Raw genomic sequence first — 16,094 nt, forward strand, 5'->3', positions numbered from 1 at the left:
TGTGAACACTTAACTCAGGTGAAATCTCTGCATGATATTCAGACATTAGGAAGGCATTCTTCTCTATCAAGGGGAAGGGGGTCATTTATGTCAGCTCATAGGATTCAGGTGAATCTTGGGATTTAATATTATCAAGTGCATTCAACCCAAATATCCTTACCCCAGGACTCAGGGCTTCACTACTTCCCTATCAGGATTCTGATTTTAGCACAGAAGATTTTCCAGTAAAATGAATTCAACCTTCTTTATTACTCTGCTTCTCTCACTATTAGTACCTGGGTCTGATTTTTACTACAATATGTTCTCCGGCTACATGAAATATTAATAAGTATCTTTTTTAATGCTGCCATGGAGTTCATGACTATTCCTTGAGTTGATAGGTGAACTGAGACTTTCAATGTATTCTTTCAACATTTCAATGGCAATTAATAGCCAACGATATTTCAAGTCTTATAATTACCAATGTCTCTACATCATTCAAGTACTAGAGACATTGCATCAACTATGGTGTCTTCTACATATATTCAATCTCAGTTCCCTATAAATGAGAGTTTAAGTAGTTTTGATGTGACAGCATGCCAGGAACGATCATCACTCCAGGGACCACCTGGAATATGGTATTTGTTACCATCTGGCCATCAGTGATTCAATTCCACAACCCTATCCTGAGGGCCTGTATACTAAGACCCCTTCTGTTACCACCTATTATAAATTGGCTTTCCCAAGAAGCAGATTCTGAAACATGAATTTAATGAAAGTAGTTATTTGCAAGGTGATTCTAGGAAGCACTGATAGAAGGGTGGGAAAATTAGATAGAAAAGGGAAGAAAGCAACAAAGGATGCCATATGGAGCAGGTAACTGCAAAAGACACTTGGAGCTCAATTCCAGTGGGAAATACTGAGTAACAATGTATTGATAACATATACCTTGAGGTTTTCCCATCGGAGGCCAGTGAGCTGGGATAGTTTCCCATCATTTACCATCAGTCATTGAATGAGGGCTGTTCATGGGAGGATAAGTGTTAACTACCTGGCAATACTAGCCACCCAGCTCACAGGTGAAGAAAGTTATCAGCATCAGAAAAAGAGTTTAGGTAAAGAGTTGCAGGTGTTTCTGTTTGGAAGCTGTCAGGTTATTATGCATGATAATAGTGCAAACCAAGGAAATATAAGCAAACTATCTTCTGTAACTGCTACCTTTGGTCATTTCAAGTCACAAAACAGCCTTACTTCTGTACTTAAAATGCCCAGTACCATGTAATACTCAACTCTTCTAATGTGAATCAAAATTATGGCTAATCCACCTCCCCCTGGGAAGGTGACAACCACTGTCTCTATTCCAACTCCTTTCACTATGTTATTTTGCTGCCTCCAGTTTCTGAGCCCTCCGAAGTTGGAAAATAGAAAAGAAGGGAGTTAGGAGAGCCTGGAAAGTTCTGGCTTGTCTGGAAATGTCACAAGCTGGAAATGTGTCAAGTGTTTTCTGGACCTGGACAATGTATAAAGATTGTTCTTTAATGGACACTCTTGTGGATTCTCCCACAGGGCCCTTGATGCATCTTTTCTGACTCATAGCTTTCTCCTCCTGGAGGCACAAGAATCCTTGGTTATAGTTTCTCTGTCCTGAAGCTTGTTTACCTCTCCAGGAGGCCCTATTAGGCAGGATTTATGATCACTCCCACGCTGGTCCTCTGTGGTGTATGTGGACCTCACCCAACCACAGGTAACATTACTGATTCCTCTACCCTAACAAACTCTAAAAATGCAACTGACCCATGCAACCATCTCTCCTTTCCCCTACCACTGATGGAATGAACCAGTCCAGTTTTGCTTTTAGATATTTCCATATGGGAGTTGGACGTTAGTCCCCTGCATCCCTCCAATCACAAGACACATACTGTATGTGCAACTCTCAGTGGTTTTACTGAAGCCTCTTACTAGGTTTAATGTGGCAGGCAGAAATCTCTGACCCCTTTCTCAGGGTTGGAGCAAGGATTTTTCCAAAATATTCTCTCTACAAACTCTTTCCTAAACTCTTTTCTCAACTCTCTATACCTGCAATGTACATAAGGGATTTTTAAAAATTATGTAACAAATCCTTGGCCACCTACTTTCTGCAAAGCTTTCATGGTGGTCTACCTTATAATTCACTGTGGCTTCTGATATCTACTGTCATCAGGCCTCAGACAAAACTGAGACATAAAGATCCAATGTTAGCATCTTAATATAGTTATAAAAAATCAAACAATTCCTAGAAATTCAAAATGTGGTTGCAGAAATAAATACATACTCATTACAGAAAAATTAGGGGAAAAAAGTACAGAAAAAAATAGAAAAGGAAAACATGCTCCATAACTCTAGCAACCACAGACAACCAACAATATATCATACTGATTTATTTCTATCCAGTTGTTTTTTATTCTGTGCATATGGTTCTTTACATACTATGATAATACTCTATGTACAATTTCCCATCGGGATTTCCTTTTATTTAACTCTGGCATTTTCCGTATGATTCTAAACACTACACAAATGGGATTAATAGGGATAAACTAGTCCACAGAAGAGATGTGCCACAATTTATTTCACTCTTCCCATACTGTTAAACATTATGATTGGCTCCAAATTTTAGTAATTTTAAATGTTAATTCCATAAATACTTTTTCCCCTAACATTTTTCCTAGATTTTAGGGTTGGAATCTATTCACAGAGGCAAAATTACTGGCTTAAAAGGAAATCCCCAAGATTTAAAGCCTCCTCACTGGTCTAAAACCAGGGCCCCTCACTGTTGTTTTATTGACAGGGTAACCACTGAAAAGGCTGAAAGAGGGTCAGAATAGATAGAGGCCAAGGTCCCACTCTAGTGGCCACTGCTGAGACCTTTGAAAGGACAGGTAGGAAAGGAGCCCATGGCACGAGGACCCTCACATCTGACAGGTACTTTCCTGGGATGACTTTGGCTAAAATACTCACACTCAGTTTGTAGAATTAAGAACAGAAATACTAGTAGAGACAGTTATGTAAGACAGTAGTGAAACCTCAAAAGCTTTCAAGTCATGCAGGCCACATGAAGAAGTGACACAGGCTCAGTGGATCTGCTGCAAACTGTTCCTTCTAAGGTGAAAAATCACTGCTCATTCTCAGTCACATTTAGCAAACAAAAATACAGATGCCCAGTTAAATTACAATTTCAGATAAAGAAGGGATAAACCTTCTGTGGACTAGTTTATCCCTATTAATCCCATTTGTGTAGGGATAAACCTCTGTTTATATAAGTATGCCCCGATTATTGCATGGGACATACCTATGTTAAAACATCACCTGTTTTTTCCCAAAATTCTAATTTAACTGGGCATCCTGTATTTTATCTAACAGCTCTATTCCCCAACTGTTGCCATCCAAGAGGGGGGGTCTAGGATTGCTAGATATTCTAATCTCTCAAGAGCTACCAGAAATCTGGAGGTTCTTGCTAAATCTCCTTATTTCCACATTTTAGCAACTAGTTCAAAATGTTTCAAAAACATCTGGGGGCCAGATGAGACTTCTAATATTAGATTATGATCCAGAATACAGACTAAAACATATCTACCATTGGAAGGAACAGTTCTAATGCATATTAATCATGTCTTCTTTATGTCAGTGATTTTCTGAGAGCAGGTGGAGACGGGGCAAGGCAGAAAAAGCCATGTGGACACAATACCTCAGAGGAAGTTGGAAAAGAGAGGGAAAGTTTGGAATAATGTTGGAGAAAAGAGACTCTGGATACCATGTATAAACTCTTCCTACTTGACTAGTTTAGGTAGAGCCAGCTCTGTGCCTTAGAAAAGTCAGTGTATGCCCTTGATATTTAAATATGTTTCACTAATCATAATCAGCTCAACCATTTTAAGGTAATAGTAAGGAAAACACAAACTCTTCCTTATTTAAACCTCACAAGGAAGAACTTCCACAGAAAACAATGAAAAGTTATTCGAGTTAACATTTACTAGAATTAAGCAAATTGTAGCTTCATTTTAAACTTCTATTTGTTAATTAAGCATGTTTCTTCACTAGTAAAACTGAGACAATTTTAAATGAAAAATCTTCAATTTTTTAAGTCAGAAAGATTTTCTCTGATGGTATCCAAGTCCCAACTTCCTAATTAAAATAAAATAATGGCTTTCCACTCAGTTGTGGGAAGGAGACATTTAGATAATTACCATGAGGTACTTCAGAGAAACACCATTAAAAATGATGGGGAAAAGATACGGGAACATATGTATATGTATAACTGATTCATTTTGTTATAATGCAGAAACTAACACACCATTGTAAAGCAATTATACTCCAATAAAGATGTTTAAAATAAAATAAAATTAAATTAAAAATTAAAAAAAATAAAAATGATGAAAATAGGTAGCTGAACATTTTGCTCTTGCTGAACTGAATTCAGTGGGTAGGTAAAAGAGCTCTTATTTATTTGGTGCCAAGACTTGATGCATTCATATAAATTGTCTGGCATGTGCAGTGTTATGAGTCAAACAGCTTTGTTTCTGTAAAATAATTCTAGATGCAGAGTTGCCTGGATGTAATTTCCAGAGTTCTATATTTAGCATATAGAATTCAATTCTTACTTTTGCTGGAATAGTAGTAACAGTGTATACCCCTAAGCAAAAAGGAGTGAGGTTGTCACAGGTAAAGCCCATTAACAATTCCTAAGAAATAAAAATAGAATCTGGGTAATAAAAAAGTCTAACCTTTTATTTCCCTTTTCCTTCCTGCTCCGTCTAGTTTCATTTGTTTCCAGGGTGCAATGTACAGGCCTCGGACACGGCACTTCAGACCAGAGTTCCTAGTGTGCTGGCTCCTCAGGTCAGCGGGTACGTGAAGAAGTGCTGCGCACGACACTACAACTCAAGATGGCGGCAGCAGGGGCAGGCTGAGCGCAGAGAGGCTGCACCGGGAACTGCAATCTGGAGCGTGAGCAGCGCAGCTGCGCCACACCCGCGCCACACCCGCGAGAACTGCGTCACACCCGCGAGAACTGCGCCACACCCGCGAGAACTCCGCCCCCTTCCTGCTGACAAGAGCTATCCAAATGCAGACCCGGCCATGGCCCCTCAGGGAGAGTGGGGTTTGTGTGGACTCCAGAGCACAAGCTCGCACCTCTCCATTCTTTGATCAAAGAATAAAGCTTTCCTTGGCTTCCGAACCAAACTAGGTCTCATTCTATTTGCTGGAATGACAACAAGTAGAAGGAACCTTGTTGGGGACTGGCTCGGGAGGGTAGGTAACAAGGTTCTTATTTATCCTAACTTGGGATCTGAGCTTTCAGTTCAGAGCTGAACTCCAGATTTCTTAGTGAGTTGTTTTATTAATTAATGACCAAGTATAGATATGTATTAAATCAGGGACGATGTTCAAAATCTTTAACCTTCCATATGGCATAAGTACTGACCAATCAGAATGGATACTAACCCAATCAGAACAGTAGTTTTCTGTTTAAGAGTCTCATGCTCTACCGACTGAGCTAGCCGGGCACTAGAACAGTAGTTTTCTGTTTAAGAAAAAAAAAAAAAAAAAATCCTGTATAGCATATTAGCACTGTATACAATCCAGAGAAACACGCCTTAGAAGGAAAAAAAAAAAAAGGTCCAGACTCTGCCTTCAAGAACTGTATATTGATGTTTATTTTAGAAGGCAACCTCTCGATTATCATTTAATTTAGTGGCTCATAAGGACAAGACCAAGGAAGAGGAAAAGTCAGAAAGTGGAGCACCACAACCATCCAGATTTGTGAGGTTTTCAAAATGTGGCATATTCTCTTCCTGATAACTATGCCCCTTTCCAATGTAAGTTTGAGGCTCCTCGCATGAAGAAGAGGCTATTTCACTCCCCTTTGAATCTGAGCTGCTCTTGTGATCTGCTTTGACCAACAGTGGAAATGTTGTGCCTATTCTAAGTCTTGGCCCCAAGAGGCATACATGATTCCAAGTTCTTTCTTTGAAACTTGCTGCCACCATACAAACAAGTCTGGACTGGCCGGCTGGCTAATGACAGCACAGGGTTCAATCACCCCTGTTGCTCTAGTCAAACTGCCAGCTGACTACAGATACATGGAGAAGCCCAGCTAAGGCCAATCCTGCCCTGATCAGCAGATGCATCCAGCTGACACAGACTTATGAGAAACAATAGTCATTTTAAGCCACAAATATTTAGGGTGGTTTGTTAGGCAGCAATAGATAATGAACTCAGTTGGCCTGGCTAATTTGAGAAAAAAGAAAGCAGAAACTAGGGTTTTTATTAGTAGACAAAAATATAGATATACTAATGTCTCAAGTTTTATAGGAGTGTCAGGAATGCTTCAGAAATACAAGCCAATCCTCATTTCTATGGTGCTGAGCTTGACAAAAATGTAGCTGTTTGAATATAAAAGAATTGACGGTGATAAAGATTGTTTTATGCCACATTTCAGCAAGAAATGGAGAAATAAAATTGCAATAGATAGTCTCTATATTATTTTTCTCATTGGTGCTACAGATAAAAATAGGTAGAGACCATACTCCCAGAAATCTTTTCACTACAGGTCCCAGTGTACCATGTGAAAAGCTTCTGAAATTGAAGTGGACCTAATAAAACAATATTTCTTGAAAGATATTTCTTAAAAAAACAATGTCATTTTAAATGCAAATTTACTAAGGATCACTTGGGAAAGAAGCTGACCTTTCTCTTCATTTCAGTGGAAATATTTGGGTCTATATGATACTTTTGATTTAAATGTCATTGATTTTCAATAATGATAACAATAATGCTGGCACTGAGCATTCCTAGTTGTATATATTGTTTTCTAGATACCAAGACAGTACAGAATTAGAGCTGAAGAGTTGTCATTGAGGATTAAATACTACATAAGGTTAAGGATATTGAGAAGCCTGAACTTCAGAAAAGATCATAGTGACTGTTATTTCAGAAGAATTACAAATGAGATGGACATTACTGATTCATAATGCCCTGAAATCCTGACAAGATGTCCAACTAGCATGGGCTGTTGGCTCACTCTCTAAAATCAGCGTGTGAGAAACTATGCAAGTAAGATAGAAACATGGATCTGAAGAACTAACATTAAAAAGAATGCAAAGCCCTCAGGAAACCAATACTAAAAAAAGAAACAAAAGACCACCCTGAACTAGTGTGTGTGTGTGTGTGTGTGTGTGTGTGTGTGTGTGTGTGTGTGTAGGGTCTTAAAACTGGTGAGAATAGTGGGAAAGCCTGTGGCAAAGTGTCCCTACACTGCTGTGGAAGGAGGGGCTGGGATGGAGTATTTAAATTCTGTTCTCACTTATCCCCCAGAATCCCTTGAGACCATTGTAGCCTGTGTCACTCATAGATATTAACAGTAATAGTGGAGTCAGTGGAGAAGCATCAGGCAGGCTGTAAGCCCATGGGGTGGAAACTAATGAAAACAGGTGCAGGCTGTCCTGCCTGCCCTCAGGCAGTCACTCCACCACTGTTCTTCCCAGTGGAGAGTCAGCGGATTAAATGCTATGGAGTTTATTTCTTCCTAACAATCCCTGACCAACTGATTTGCCTGAAGTCCTGGTAGCAAATACTAGTAGTTCTAAGAAGCTCGGTGATATGTGGGGCAATTGGACTTATATAATCAATTACTACTAGGCATTTTCCTTTGAATACTTCCCCTTAGTCTTAGTCCTCTTATGTCCAAAATAGAGTTTGTCTTCTTAAAATCTCCTTCTTTTTATTTTTAATCAGTGAATGAAACTGTCATCCATATAGCCATCCAAGCCAGAAACTTGAGAATCATCCCAGACTTTTACAATACAATTTGTTATTAAATCATGTCACATTTTCCTGCTAATATCCATTTTCTCCATTCCCATAGCTAGTGCCTTAGATATACAATTTTAATTTATATACTGCCATATATAATTTTGCAACCAGGCTATCATTGTCCCTGACTCCATTATTATCAGAGTGAGCTTCCTAAAACAAAGGTCTGATCACACAGCAGGGTAAAACATTTGTTTTTTTAGTTTCAATATTTCTTTTATGATTTATGGCTTTTGTATCTTCTTTAAGGAAATATTCCTACCCTAAATTCATAAAAATATTCTGCTTTTTACTTTCCTCTCTGTCAGTAAATTATCCAATTACAAAAAAAGTTATTGTTTTATTTTGTTTCATTGAATCCAGTAGTTCTAGGCATTTGGTAGTAGATTTGTCTCTCTTTTTTTTTTTTTCTTGTCTGAACCAGAGAGAGTCCATGTTAACCTTTAAACCACTCTGTGCTATTTTTTTTATTACTTGTACTAAAAAGCATCCTCTATAAAACAAGAGGCAAAAACGCATAGAGTGGCATGTATATATATATATATATATATATACACTACCAGATGTAAAACTGATAGCTAGTGGGAAGCAGCCGCATAGCACAGGGAGATCAGCTCAGTGCTTTGTAACCACCTAGAGGGGTGGGATAGGGAGGGTGGGAGGGAGACGCAAGAGGGAAGGGATATGGGGATATATGTATATGTACAACTGATTGACTTTGTTATAAAGCAGAAACTAACACATCATTGTGAAGCAATTATACCCCAATAAAGATGTTAAAACAAAAAAAATGCATAAAACTTATTTTATTTTTTAAATGATTTTTTTGAATTTTATTTTTTTCATACAGCAGGTTCTTATTAGTTATCTATTTTATATATATTAGTGTATATATGTCAATCCCAATCGCCCAATTCATCACACCACCACCACCAGCACCCCCTCCCCCCTCTTTCCCCCCTTGGTGTCCATACGTTTGTTCTCTACATCTGTGTCTGTATTTCAGCCTTGAAAACCAGTTCATCTGTCCTATTTTTCTAGATTCCACACATATGCGTTAATATACATTTATATTTCTCTTTCTGACTTACTTCACTCTGTATTACAGTCTGTAGGTCCATCCATGTCCCTACAAATGACCCAATTTCATTCCTTTTTATGGCTGAGTAATATTCCATTGTATACATGTACCACATCTTCTTTGTCCATTTGTCTGTCAATGGACATTTACATTGCTTCCATGACCTGGCTACTGAATTATGTTTTTCTCTGGGAATATGCCCAGTACTGGGATAGCTGGGTCATATGGTAATTCTATTTTTAGTTTTTTAACGACCTCCATATTGTTCTCCATAGTGGCTGTAACAATTTACATTCCCACCAACAGTGCAAGAGAGTTCCCTTTTCTCCACACCCTCTCCAGCATTTGTTGTTTGCAGATTTTCCAATGATGCCCATTCTAACCAGTGTGGGGTGACACTTCATTGTAGTTTTGACTTGCACTTCTCTAATAATTAGTGATGTCAAGCAGCTTTTCATGTGCCTCTTGGCCATCTGTATGTCTTTTTTTGAGAAATGTCTATTTAGATCTTCTGCCCATTTTTTGATTGGGTTGTTTGTTATTTTAATATTGAGCTACATGAGCTGTTTATATATTTTGAAGATTAATCCTTGGTTGTTGATTCATTTGTAAATATTTTCTCCCATTTGGAGGGCTGTCTTTTCATCTTGTTTATAGTTTCCTTTGATGTGCAAAAGCTTTTAAGTTTCATTAGGTCCCATTTGTTTATTTTTGTTTTTATTTCCATTACTCTAGGAGGTGGGTCAAAAAAGATCTTGCTGTGATTTATGTCAAAGAGTGTTCTTCCTGTGTTTTCCTCTAAGAGTTTTATAGTGTCCAGTCTTATATTTACGTCTTTAATCCATTTTGAGTTTATTTCTGTGTATGGTGTTAGGGAGTGTTCTAATTTCATTCTCTTATGTGTAACTCTCCAGTTTTCCCAGCACCACTTATTGAAGAGACTATCTTTTCTCCATTGTATATCCTTGCCTCCTTTGACATAGATTAGTTGATTAGTTGACCATAGGTGCTTGGGTTTATCTCTGAGCTCTCTATCCTGTTCCATTGATCTATATTTCTGTTTTTGTGCTAATACCATATCGTCTTTTTTTTTTTTTTTTTTTTTTTTTTTTGCGGTACACGGGCCTCTCACTGTTGTGGCCTCTCCCGTTGCGGAGCACAGGCTCCGGACGCACAGGCTCAGCAGCCTTGGTTCACGGGCCCAGCCGCTCCATGGCATGTGGGATCTTCCCGGACCGGGGAACGAACCTGCGTCCCCTGCATCAGCAGGCGGACTCTCAACCACTGTGCCACCAGGGAATGCCCCCATATTGTCTTGATTACTGTAGCTTTGTAGTATAATCTGGAGTCAGGGAGTCTGATTCCTCCAGCTCCGTTTTTTTGCTCTCAAGATTTCTTTGGCTATTCGGTGTCTATTTTGTCTCCATACAAATTTTAAGATTTTTTATTCTAGTTCTGTAAAAAATGCCATTGGTAATTTGATAGGGATTGCATTGAATCTGTAGATTGCTTTGGGTAGTATAGTCATTTTCACAATGTTGATTCTTCCAATCCAAGAACATGGTAAATCTCTCCATCTGTTGGTATCATCTTTAATTTCTTTCATCAGTGTCTTATAGTTTTCTGCATACAGGTCTTTGACCTCCTTAGGTAGGTTTATTCCTAGGTATTTTATTCTTTTTGTTGCAATGGTGAATGGGATTGTTTCCTTAATTTCTCTTTCTGGTCTTTCATTCTTAGTTTACAGGAATGCAAGAGATTTCTGTGCATTAATTTTGTATCCTGCAACTTTACCAAATTCATTGATTAGCTCTAGTAGTTTTCTGGTGGCATCTTTAGGATTCTCTACGTATAGTATCATGTCATCTGCAAACAGTGACAGTTTTACTTCTTCTTTCCCAATTTGTATTCCTTTTATTTCTTTTTCTTCTCTGATTGCTGTGGCTAGGACTTCCAAATCTATGTTGAATAAGAGTGGTGAGGGTGGACATCCTTGTCTTGTTCCTGATCTTAGAGGAAATGCTTTCAGTTTTTCACCATTGAGAATGATGTTTGCTGTGGGTTTGTCATATATGGCCTTTATTATGTTGAGGTAGATTCCCTTTATGCCCACTTTCTGGAGAGTTTTTATCATAAATGGGTGTTGAATTTTGTCAAAAGCTTTTTCTGCATCTATTGAGATGATCATATGGTTTTTCTTCTTCAGTTTAATACGGTGTATCACGTTGATTGATTTTCATATATTGAAGAATCCTTGAATCCCTGGGATAAATCCCACTTGGTCATGGCGTATGATCCTTTTAATGTGTTGTTGGATTCTGTTTGCTAGTATTTTGTAGAGGGTTTTTGCATCTATATTCATCTGTGATATTGGTTTGTAATTTTCTTTTTTTGAAATATCTTTGTCAGGTTTTGCTATCAGGGTGATGGTGGCCTCATAGAATGAGTTTGGGAGTGTTCCTTCCACTACAATTTTTTTGGAAGAGTTTGAGAAGGATGGGTGTTATCTCTTCTCTAAAGGCTTGATAAGATTGACCTGTGAAGCCATCTGGTCCTGGACTTTTGTTTGTTGGAAGATTTTTAATCACAGTTTCAATTTCGTTACTTGTGATTAGTCTGTTTATATTTTCTATTTCTTCCTGGTTCAGTCTTGGAAGGTTATACCTTTCTAAGAATGTGTCCATTTCTTCCAGGTTGTCCATTTTATTGGCATAGAGTTGCTTGTAGTAGTCTCTTTGGATGCTTTGTATTTCTGCGGTGTCTGTTGTAACTACTCCTTTTTCATTTCTAATTTTATTGATTTGAGTCCTCTCCCTGTCCTTCTTGATGAGTCTGGCTAGAAGTTTATCAATTTTGTTTATCTTCTCAAAGAACCAGCTTTTTTTTTTTTTTTTTTTTTTTTGCTGTACGCGGGCCTCTCACTGCTGTGGCCTCTCCCGTTGCGGAGCACAGGCTCCGGACACACAGGCTCCACGGCCATGGCTCGCGGGCCCAGCCGCTCCGCGGCATGTGGGATCTTCCGGGATCGGGGCACGAACCCGTGTCCCCTGCATCGGCAGGCGGACTCTCAACCACAGCGCCACCAGGGAAGCCCCAGAACCAGCTTTTAGTTTTATTGATCTTTGCTATTGTTTTCTTTGTTTCTATTTCATTTATTTCTGCTCTGATCTTTATGATTTCTTTCCTTCTGCTAACTTTGGGTTTTGTTTGTTCTTTCTCTAGTTCCTTTAGGTGTAAGGTTGGGTTGTTTATTTGAGATTTTTCTTTTTTCTTGAGGTAGGATTGTATTGCTATAAACTTCCCTCTTAGAACTGCTGTTGTTGCATCCCATAGATTTTGGATTGTCATGTTTTCGTTGTCATTTGTCTCTAAGTATTTTTTGATTTCCTCTTTGATTTCTTCAGTGATCTCTTCGTTATTTAGTAACATATTGTTTAGCCTCCATGTGTTTGTGTTTTTTACGTTTTTTTCCCTGTAATTGATTTCTAATCTCATAGAATTGTGGTTGGAAAAGATGCTTGATATGATTTCAGTTTTCTTAAATTTACCAAGGCTTGATTTGTGACCCAAGATGTGATCTCTCCTGGAGAATACTCCATGTGCACTTGAGAAGCAAGTGTAATCTGCTGTTTTCAGATGGAATGTTCTATAAATATTAATTAATTCTATCTGGTCTATTGTATCATTTAAACCTTGTGTTTCCTTATTAATTTCCTGTCTGGATGAGCTGTCCATTGGTGTAAGTGAGGTGTTAAAGTCCCCCACTATTATTGTGTTACTGTCAATTTCCTCTTTTATAGCTGTTAACATTTGCCTTATGTATTGAGGTGCTCCTATGTTGTGTGCATATATATTTATAATTGTTATATCTTCTTCGATTGATCTCTTGATCATTACGTAGCGTCCTTTAGTTCAGTTTATAGGTTAATGATAAATAATTTTAATGAATGTTTCTGAATTATCCTGTATGATTTAATTATCTGTTAATTTTTTTCTAATTTATTGTCTAGATATCTACCCTCTCCCCATTTCAAAGACCTGCCACATTGCAATAAAAGCACTAAGGAAATGGTTAAGGAAAAAGATTACTCCTCAAGTTCATCAGTTCTTTTCTCCTCATTGCCAGTGGTGACTACTCAGCCACCAAAATAATCCCAAATCCTCTAAATGGGAGGATGCATTTTCTCCAATGAAGGGGGTGGGATAGAGCAAGATTTCCTTTCGTGTTGCCGCCTATCTTTTCAGTTTTCCTAAGACAATTAAGAGTGTTGTCACAAGAACATTTTTGTATTAAATATATAGGATGGCTACTATAAGTAAGTAGAAAGGGAAATGTAAAGTTCTTATTAATTTTGACTCTTCACAAAGTCCCAAAGTGAAAGGTTTTAAGGAATTAGAAGTGTCCTTATAGGCATTCCCTGCATCTTAATCTCTCTCCTTTACCCTGAGATCTGAGAATTTTCATCCATGAGTCTTCTTCTGGGAGTTCCCATACTCATATCTCCTTCTTGTGTTAAAAAACTCCATCTCAAACCACATGTAGGATCCTGCTCCCTGTATTCATTCTACCCTTACTCCATATGTAAGCCTAAGTCTACGACATTCTGTCTGGAGAAGCAACCTGGGACTCTGAAGGCCATCCAGTGACAGAAGTCTCTTAGAATAGCAGGTAGGGGGCTCAGGCATTCCAAGTTCTGTGATCCAGTCTGAAATTGGCTCCTCCAGCTTGGATTTTACTTTTGATGTCTCTAATATGAGATGAAAGCTCATCTAGTTCTGTGGCTATTGAAACTATTAGATTAAACAAAAGATCTTTCCCTACGGCAGGCACTAATTTGGGGGCCAGCACTATGGCTATTAAGGCACATCTCCCTTCCTTTGGCATAAATGAGCCTCTGTTGCTCAGCAGCACATTTGGTTTCTTTTCTAGTCCTCCTTGAGTTCAAGCAACATAAAAAAAGGAAATATATTACTTATAATGGCTTCTCTTCTTGGAAGTGTTCAAGATTGATTATTCTAGGAAGAGTTCAATTAAATGCTTCTATTGTTCTCAATCTTTATCTTGTGGAATTTGGGGATGGGAAAAAGGAGAAAATTATAGCCATTTCTTCCTAATATGTTTATTTGTGCCCCTCTTTATCCATGTCTAGGCTGTTGTGCCTGCCTCATCATTTCTGATTTTCCTTTAATCAGTAGGTCCAATATGTAATTGTCTAACTTTGTGTCTGAAATATAACTCCTTAAACATATGATAAGTATGTGAATAAATTACTGAATAAAGAAATATAGCTCATGGTGAATGTGTATGGCTGTTGTAGAAAAAGATTTGACTCTTTAATCATGGTACATTTTACCTGCTACACTTTTGTTTTCTGCCGAGAGAAATGGGTTTTTTGCCATTTTGTGAAATACATAATATCAGGAAGTGACATTTTGAATATTACCACAAAACAAAATCTTGCCACTAGTGCCCCAAAACAATACCATAGCTACAGAAACTCGAAAGGACTTGTATTAAAACAACACTTAAAAGACATTTTATGCCAGTGGGTTTATCCAGCAGCTCCTCTAGCACTGTATGTAAGGGCCACAGAGTACTGCGGTTGCACCCTGTGGGAGAAGCCAGCCAGCTATTCATCCCTCATCCCTAGCTTTCTTGTTGCATTCTCAGCTCCTAAAGCTACAATGACTGAAACCCCCAGAGTTTAGCAATTAAATTTTACATAACAAAAATTCTGATATATCTCTATTTTGCCAAATAAGACTATTTTACTTGCATCAATCTTCACTCCCCCCCTAGGGATTTGTAAGCACCTATTGTTTTCTAGCATTGTCCCCGCCATTTTATGGATTCCAAATAGATTATGAGCTAGGCAGCAAGCAGGAGAAATACACAAAAATGATTTGGGGAAACACAGGAAAACATCATTAAGCACTTAAAAAAAATTATATACTCTTTAGTTTAAAGAAACAGAGAGAGAACCAGGCAGGGATAGGAGAACTAGCACCTTCAAACATGGGTAGAAAAAAAGCAGAGAGCAGGCAGAGTAGTCAATGGAAATTCAGTCACTGATGTCCTCATGTCCATCTCCTAAACCACATATGGGTACGTTCAATTCTACTCCTGATAATACATATAAAATATATTGACACAGAGAACATGAAAATATCTTTGAGTTAATAAAGAAATATACATAAAAGGATAAATTAAATCATACTGGAATACTGTTTCTTCAAGATTGAGAGTTTTTGTTTTGTTTTGGCACAGTGAAAAGCAGAACAAACTTCGGGTGAACAAAGACATGCACTTTACTATTATACATCCTGATCATGTGCTGGCTTTAGGTTCAATCTAATATTGTTTGTGCATCTGTCATAATGGTATGTGGGATTTGGTACTCATCATCAAATAAACTGACCAAGGAATCCAGGGAGCTCCATGTGTCACCATCCAATATTGTGGGGTCAGAGGAATGATGAGAACCAGAAAATTTTAAAGTTTATAGAACAAAAGGGAAAACAGCTGTAAAAGATGAGATCCAAATAGACAAATTTGTCTAAGGAGGAAAACAGATGTTGCTTAAATTTATTTCCTGTTTCTTCCTGTCAATGATGTAACTTTCTGAACTCAGACATTAAGCCCAGATGGTTCAGGCAAAAGGAGACCTGTGGCCAGAGACCTCATATCAACCACTTTGGGTAAAGATCTATTAATTTTTATGGTTTTATTATAGTCTTTATTTGCATGACTTTCAATTCCTGGATTTCAAAAAATATTTTTAAAGTTTTACTAAAAACATTCCTATCTGGCGAGATTCAAGCAAGAAATTATTTTAAAAGGTTATCAAAATGAAATCCAAGCAGTGAGAATGGTCTTTGGCAGTGTTCACAGGGAAAGAAATTGTATGATTACAAACACATTACATAATCTAATGTTACAGAGGAACAAAATTAAGTGAAATACACTTAGACAAAAAAAAGTTTGAAACAAAAAATCATGAAAATCATTCAACTCAAAAAATTTGAAATAAAAAGGCAAATAAAAAAAATAGGGATACAGATAAATAAAAGTAGACAAAAATTATAGAAAATTAGCAAAACAAAAAGTGAGACCTTTGAATATATTAAGAAGTCAGATGTCTAACAAAACCAAACAAGTGAAAAAAATAAGAATTAAAGAAGATCA

The sequence above is a fragment of the Mesoplodon mirus genome, assembly GCF_964341445.2.
Source record: "Mesoplodon mirus genome assembly, chromosome: 5".
NCBI classification, from domain to species: domain Eukaryota; kingdom Metazoa; phylum Chordata; class Mammalia; order Artiodactyla; family Ziphiidae; genus Mesoplodon; species Mesoplodon mirus.